Source organism: Emydura macquarii, unplaced genomic scaffold (genome assembly GCF_026122565.2).
Source record: "Emydura macquarii macquarii isolate MOO-44397 ecotype Brisbane River unplaced genomic scaffold, CSIRO-AGI_Emac_v2 contig_1644, whole genome shotgun sequence".
NCBI lineage: Eukaryota > Metazoa > Chordata > Testudines > Chelidae > Emydura > Emydura macquarii.
In genome coordinates, this window is record NW_027131781.1 from 12,867,011 (window position 1) to 12,873,800 (window position 6,790).

General features: G+C 48.6%; 1 long non-coding RNA gene across 1 annotated transcript; it reads left to right on the forward strand.

Moving 5' to 3' along the window:
• The first annotated feature begins 3,490 nt into the window (after positions 1-3,490).
• LOC137158324 (uncharacterized) lies at positions 3,491-5,641 on the forward strand. Its single transcript, XR_010921368.1, has 2 exons — positions 3,491-4,309; positions 4,678-5,641. It is a non-coding gene; the product is annotated as an uncharacterized lncRNA (long non-coding RNA).
• Positions 5,642-6,790: the final 1,149 nt, after the last annotated feature.

A 6,790-nucleotide genomic window follows, 5' to 3' on the forward strand; every position in this document is an offset into this window, starting at 1 on the left:
AATGAGGGCTGCAGGCTATGAGCCTTTGATATGTTTCCTTTTGATTCATCTGCTTTCCTCCCACCCTCCCCCCAATTATCTGCCCTTTCCTGCTACAAGCAAAATTTGTTAATTTTCATATGCATGCAAAACCTGCCTGTCACATGCAAGGAATTGGGAATCCAGCCTTGAGAGCAAGCAGGCACAGAGTCCTTCTCGCCAGCTGCCCCAGTCCTCCACCTTGCTAGCCCACACAGGGAGAGAATTCCACCCTGTTTCACACCTCACTGCCAAAGTGCTGGGCACAGAGATTTGATGACATGAGCAAATGTACAGTAGTGTCTAACTAACCATCGTAACCCATTTCAGTGGTGAAGTCAATCCAGATCTCTAAAGGTTAATGGGATCCCCTGCTTCACCTAACCACGTTCTGTGTAGCTCCCTACAATTCAACCTTTGCAAAGGCTTGAGGTTAGTTTTCTCTCTTCCAGCCCTACATTAATCTAGTAGAAGTTGAGACACCGTGCCGGCTCTTAAAGGGACCTCAGCTACTTCCTCCTGTATTAAACTTCACGGCTGATGGCAGTGCTGAAGAAGCCTAGATGAGAAGTCTTACTGTCCAGGGTCTGTGCAGTGCCATGGTGCCTGCACTGAACACGTAGCTGAACACGTACTATCCACATGGTACAAATGAAGACGTGGAGGCCTAAAATAGTTGAGTGACTTGAGCAAGATCATACAACAAATCAACAGACGAGCTATGATGAGAACCAAGCTCCCCTGACTGACAGCCAGGGCCTTGTCCACTGGACCACACTGGCCTGCTTATACTAGGCTTTTCACAAATAGGGTCATACTATGAGGCGGTTGATGACTCCATTAGCCAGAGTCCTTATAGCCCACTACAATGTAGGCTGTGAATGGTCCTCATTCAGAAGATGGACTTTTTCTAGTCCTCATCTCTAGTTATTTCTGATGTATGTGCACATGTGGATTCCATTTAACACATACCACACACACACTGCCTTGCCTAACTGTTAGTGCCTCCTAAAAGCCATCTGTGAAAGCTCTCTACCTAGCCATTAAGGGGCGAGAGATGGCAGCCTAGATGGGTGCAGTTAGTTAGCTAAGGTGCTATCGTTTAAACTCCTCAAACATCACACTGCAAGGCCAGTTAAAATGTGCAAGACGAAAAACCTGAGGGCTAATATCATCAACATAAGTGTTTTGCATTTTGGGATGCTCCAATCCCCTCCAAAGTGGCTTTTATCTGTCAAAGGCGATTTTCTTCGTGCTCTGTGCTGACTTACAAGACAATTTAATGGTACCAAATCTCCTAAGTAGTGTAGTTTGCTGGAGACAGCACTGCTTGCGCTTGCAGTGTATTGGATACTGGAATGTTGAGATCACTTATTGCATCTGTACCAGGGACCTTCTGCATCATGCTGATCTGGAGAGGGGAAATGAGCTTCCCACAAAGAAAACTATTCTTCTCCCAAGCATCATTTTAACACTCCTATTCCTGGGACCGGAACACCCTGGTTCCATTTTTCACATTAAAGGAAACTCAGAGACTAGTTGGAAGAACTGATTGTAAAGAGATTGAAATGACTCTCCTGCCTTAGATCTTCCAGTGCTTCAAGCAGGAGGTGCCGAAGAGTGCTTAGAGATGTGTCACTATAGTTCAGCTAGTAACATCTTTGTCTCTAGAGCTGAAGACGGAGGAGCCAAGTACAGGAACTGAGCCCATATGCAGTGTCAGGCCAAGTCCAGGCCCCTGCAGAGGGATCCTCTAACTGTGTGTAGAAGTAGGGGATGAGGACTTTTCTAAAGGGAATCATTACAGTCCAGCTTCCTCAGCTGGCATCTGTGGCTATGACATCTACAAAGAATGGAAAGAGACAAGAATGCCTTGTAGATAATGGGGAAACTGAGCCCAACAGGGCTGTTGTTTCATTTCAAGGCCGTTCTCTATCTACCTTGGGTTGGGTAGCTCAGTTGCAAAATGAGAATAAACTATAGGAGGAAACTGGGGCAGTGACCGTATTTTTGTTCTGTGTTTGTACAGCACCTAGCACAATGGGGTCCGGGCACATGACTGGAGCTCCTACGTACTCCACAGTACAAATAATAATATATGCAGCCAGACGGCACACATCCAGTGACCAAAGAAGCTAGGCTATGGTGAGTCAGATGGTTTTAAGTGCCACACGAAATTACCAGCCCAGCATGTGATTCTTATACAGCCGGGGGAAGAGTTGAACTCACTAGACCACATTTTTAAGCCTAGGCAGCCTTCCGCCCAGCCATGTATACAATCTGACTCAGGGCACATTGTTGCATTGCATGCCACGCCTTCTCAGCCCTCACTAAGAAGCAATCGCTTGTGGTGTGGTGCCACCAGCAACGCCACAGCGTGTCCTGCATCAATGACACCCCAGCTTCCCTCCTACCCTCCATGCCTCTCTGCTGCCTAGACTTTTCTTTGGGAATTGCCATCAGGCCCATATCCTTGTCTTTCAGGAACCAGACTGTGATGCACAAGAAGCTCTGGTTGCCCTGGGGACATAGAGTGGGTCTTGTGCTAGCAAGGCCACTTCCTGCAAACACTGAACATCACTAGTACTGCAGACGGGCTCACGCTGCACAATTTGCATCCAGATGTTTGACATCCCAAAGCTCAGGGTTGTTGGGATTAGGGTGATGGATCAAGTCCACTGAATTAACAGGGGCGGGGGAAAGGATAATTTGCAAGGACAGGTACACCGTCCAGAAGAAAAATGTGCTCGAAAGGCAACTTGGAAAAGAGACTAGTTAGAAAACCTGATGAAGATTATGAGGGTCCCCCGGGGTGTCCTGGGAAGCTGGTTAAACTGAGTGCCTGGCTATTTTGTGCTATTAGAGTGGCTCAGAGTAGCCAGACTGTAGGGAAGAACTGGGAACGTGGACTCCTCACACAGTTCTATCAATGCACTTCGAACCTAATCTACAGTATCTCCTGCTAGCTCCATCCTTGCATGCCACACCCAGCTCTGCTAAAGCACCTCACTGCTGAGCAGGAGACTGTCTTTGTACCCCCATTCCACCTGACTTCCTACCCTGCTGTTCCATTTGTCTAAGGCTCTCCTGAGCTGGCTGCCAATTAAATGGGCTTAACTGTGTAGTGTTTGTGTGATGTTAGCACATCCACTGGAGGCTTCAGTGAGACCGGTTTTGGTAAGGACTCCTCACTGCTGCTGATGTGTGCTCCCTACCCAGATTTGCCTTTAAATGCTCTTCTAATAGCATTTTACCAGGGCAGGGTTTTAAAAAGGTTTGCCCAGGTTGCTTTGGCTGTAGTGCTGTTGTAGCCCTGATTGGGAGATGGGTGGCAGCTGCTGTCAGTCTGTCTGATTGTTGTGACAATTTGATTGGCTCCCAGGAGGGGAAAGTCTCCCAAGGGAGTGGTAAAAAGGGAAGAGCAGGAGGCAGGAAGCTTTTAGAGGAGTTTTATAGGCAGAGCAAGGGCTTATAGGGACAAGAAACAGAGCAGGCAGCCAGTAGTTTGAACTCATGGAAAAAACAGAGTTTAGTTGAACCCCATGTAGCAGGGCTAGTACTGGGCTCTAAGACCTGTCCATGTGTTGGTAGAGAGTAGCAGGACAGAAGAAATGATTAGGAATGCAAAGTTTGTTGTTAGGAAAGCAAATGGCTCTGCTCTGCTCTGCTCACCAGCTAGTCTGCATCCCCCAGCTGCCTCAGAACAGGCTCACTGCTCCTCGGTAGCCGGAAGGCTTCAGTTTGAGTTCAAAGAATCCAAATGGATTCCACGAAGTGCTTCCATGGGGGAAGTGGGGGTAATACCTCACACTTATACTGTAGGGTCCCACACCTTTTCAAGCCATGTATGCTGAAGATGGGCTACTCACCTGCAACTGAGATGCAGCCTGCTCTGGGGTGGAATGGGGCAGCTGTCCTGCTCTAGCAACCCTGCCAGGTTGGCATGTGATGAATCCCTTTACCAGCTGAAGCTCTTGAGTGAAATGTAGGTAGTAAAAGAAATCCAGTTGCCCCCGGTGGATTTTAGCTGCGACACTAGAGTTAAGCATCTAGTTAATGACAATCGCTCTAGCAGCACCGTATCCCCTAACAAGATACAGAACTCCTGGGTTCTGTACTGATTCAGAAGGAAGAGCCCCACCTACTGACTTTACACCACCACTGCCAGCAGTCCCAGGGTCTTTTTCTTGGTCTCCCAGCTGCGTCCCAGTCTGGGCGATCTGAGGAGCCATTAAACACGGTGGTAGTGACTGCGCCACACATTTCATCCAGTGCTGCTATTCAGTCCTGGGTGAGTCGTCCTTTGCTGTCCAGTGTGGGAAGAACAGGAGCAGCTGAATAGCTCCTTTGGAGACTCTTGGCCCTTGCTGTGTTGCTGACGGGTCCTGAGAAGTGCATTAATGGGGTGGGTGCAGAGGAGAGGTCTCTGCTCCCTACTCCTTTCCCTAAAGTTGCTTCAGTCTCTCGTTAGTCTCTAAATGGAAAAGCCACCCAGCCACTGCATCAGGGGGACAGAGCATTAACCAAGGCACTGAGGAATTATTTGTTGCTAGACATTTAACAATCTGTTTATTAGGCAGCGGCCCCATGTGGAAGCTCAAGCTGGCTCAGAAACTTTACTGCTGTTCAGAGTGGTATTTAATAGCCCATTTTATTTAGGGACTTTTCCGCCTGGGGTGCATTGTCGAAGGCAATTTGCTGGCTTTGGAGCTGAATTTAAATGCTGGAGTGTTGGAAGTGCCTGATGATCTCCTCACCCAAAAACGAAGCTCAGCTAACCCCCGGATGTCTCCATCTGACGTGACTGTCGGCAGAAATGGGGTGGATCTGCCTGACTGCAGCCTCCCCCCTGCCTGGGCCCTGACTGGCACCACTCTGAACATGATGGGTCAGAGGGAGCCCTGCGCTGGGGCTTGCAGAATGGAAGCAGCTTGTATTTCAGTTCAGGGGGTGCCAAGGGCCAGTGTGACCAGTCTTTGGCACAAGCTAAGGCAACCCTCGGGGCTTCCCCAACGTGCATTCCTGCCTCCGTGGCCCCAGTGGGGCTTTGCCGGGAAGTAGAATCACCAAAGTGCAAGTTCACCCTGCCTGCCTTCCTCCTCTCACCGACCTCCAGCCTGCCCCAGAATATCCCTGCACCGCAGAGGGTGCAGTGCTGCTGGAATTAGCTCTGCTCCTGACAGCAGAGAGGTCCCTGGAGCCTGAAGTATTTCCAAGAGAGGTGAGGCGCCTTAATCCCCTGTCATGTGGCCCCTTTGTGCCAGTTTATGTAGTGCAAAGAGGCCACAGGGCAAGGATGAATTGGGTCTACTATAACCAGCCCCCCACTGATGATGGGGACCTGGGAGGGCTAGGAGATGCCATCCATCTATTAATTGATCGGACCCATGGGTCTTTTCTGCATGCCATAACTCTGACTTTTACATGATGTTTAAAGAAGCACCAGCGTGCTTCAGGTTGGAAGCTGGATCAGGAGATTAACAGAATTCTCCCTTCTGGCTTCCCTTTGACCATCATCTTAAGTTTCCGCTGTTGGTGGGTGTGGTCTCTCCCTTGGCCTTTGATCTTTAGGCTGTGCATAATAGAGGCCTCAATCTGTTAGTGAGGGCACCTTCCCCCCAAACACCTTTCAAATGCAAGGTGAAACCCAAAACACTGCTGGATATTAGGAACCACCGGGCCCTACCAAGAGTTAAGGGTATTACCCCAGTTATGCTGGCCAAAATCCAGGTAATTAAACTCTCCTGAGCCAAACTCTCCCTGCAGTTTCAATAGCATATAACCGTCTCATTCACTTCCTGTCTCAAACTCTCTCTCTAATCTGTCACTGGCATTTGTTGAGCACCCATTATCCAACTATGCTCCATCCAGTCTCCTGCCTGCCCTGGCCTACGGGGCTGTAGGCGGCAGAGTGTTAGGTCAAACTTGCTCTAAATGTCTCATGTGGTGGGTATTTTGCCACATCCATTGGGAGGCAGAACTTAATCGTCTCACTCCCAGGGGGATTTTTTCCTGCTGTTCGGTTAAGTTTTTGTTATCCTCTTCTTGACTTCATTACATTGCTTCTAGTCCCACCACCTGGGTGCCCATCAGCGCACTCTGTACAGTCCCACCGTCTCTTTGGTGTGTATGCCCTTGAAATACTCATAGACATTTATAATTCTCCCCTTAGTCATCTCTCTGCCAAGCTAGATGTATTTAGTCCTTTTAATCTTCCCTCATGAGGCAGTTCCTCCAGCACCTATAATTCATTTCTCCTCGCTCTTCTTTGAATTCTCTCCCATTTCTCTCCAATTTGCTTAAAATACTTCTCATTCTGTGTATTTAATACACACACATGCGTGCACACACACACACACACACACACACTCACGAGAGGAGGGAAACGTCCTGAAAAGCGTCTGGCTCCAAACTGAAGGGACCGTGTGGGTGGGTGGGTGGTGGTACTTTAGAGTTCTCATCGCAGGCTGCAGCTGGGCACCTCACGCACCATCAATGACATCAGCAAAATCCTGCGCCTCCCCCCTCACACAGCCCTTCCTTCCCAAAAAAAAAAAAAAAAAAAAGAAAAGAAATCCAAAAGGAAAAATAGCAGCTAATGTTTTAATTTCTCATCTGTGCACTTCTACAGCTTACCCCTTTTGCAAGGCAGATTCCTCTTATCCAAGTGCCACAAGCTTTGCCTCTCACTTGGTAACTATCTCTGATGGTCTCCCTCTCAGACTCAGCGTTTTACATGAGTGATGCTGTTCTAGTGGTTTGTGACAGCAGA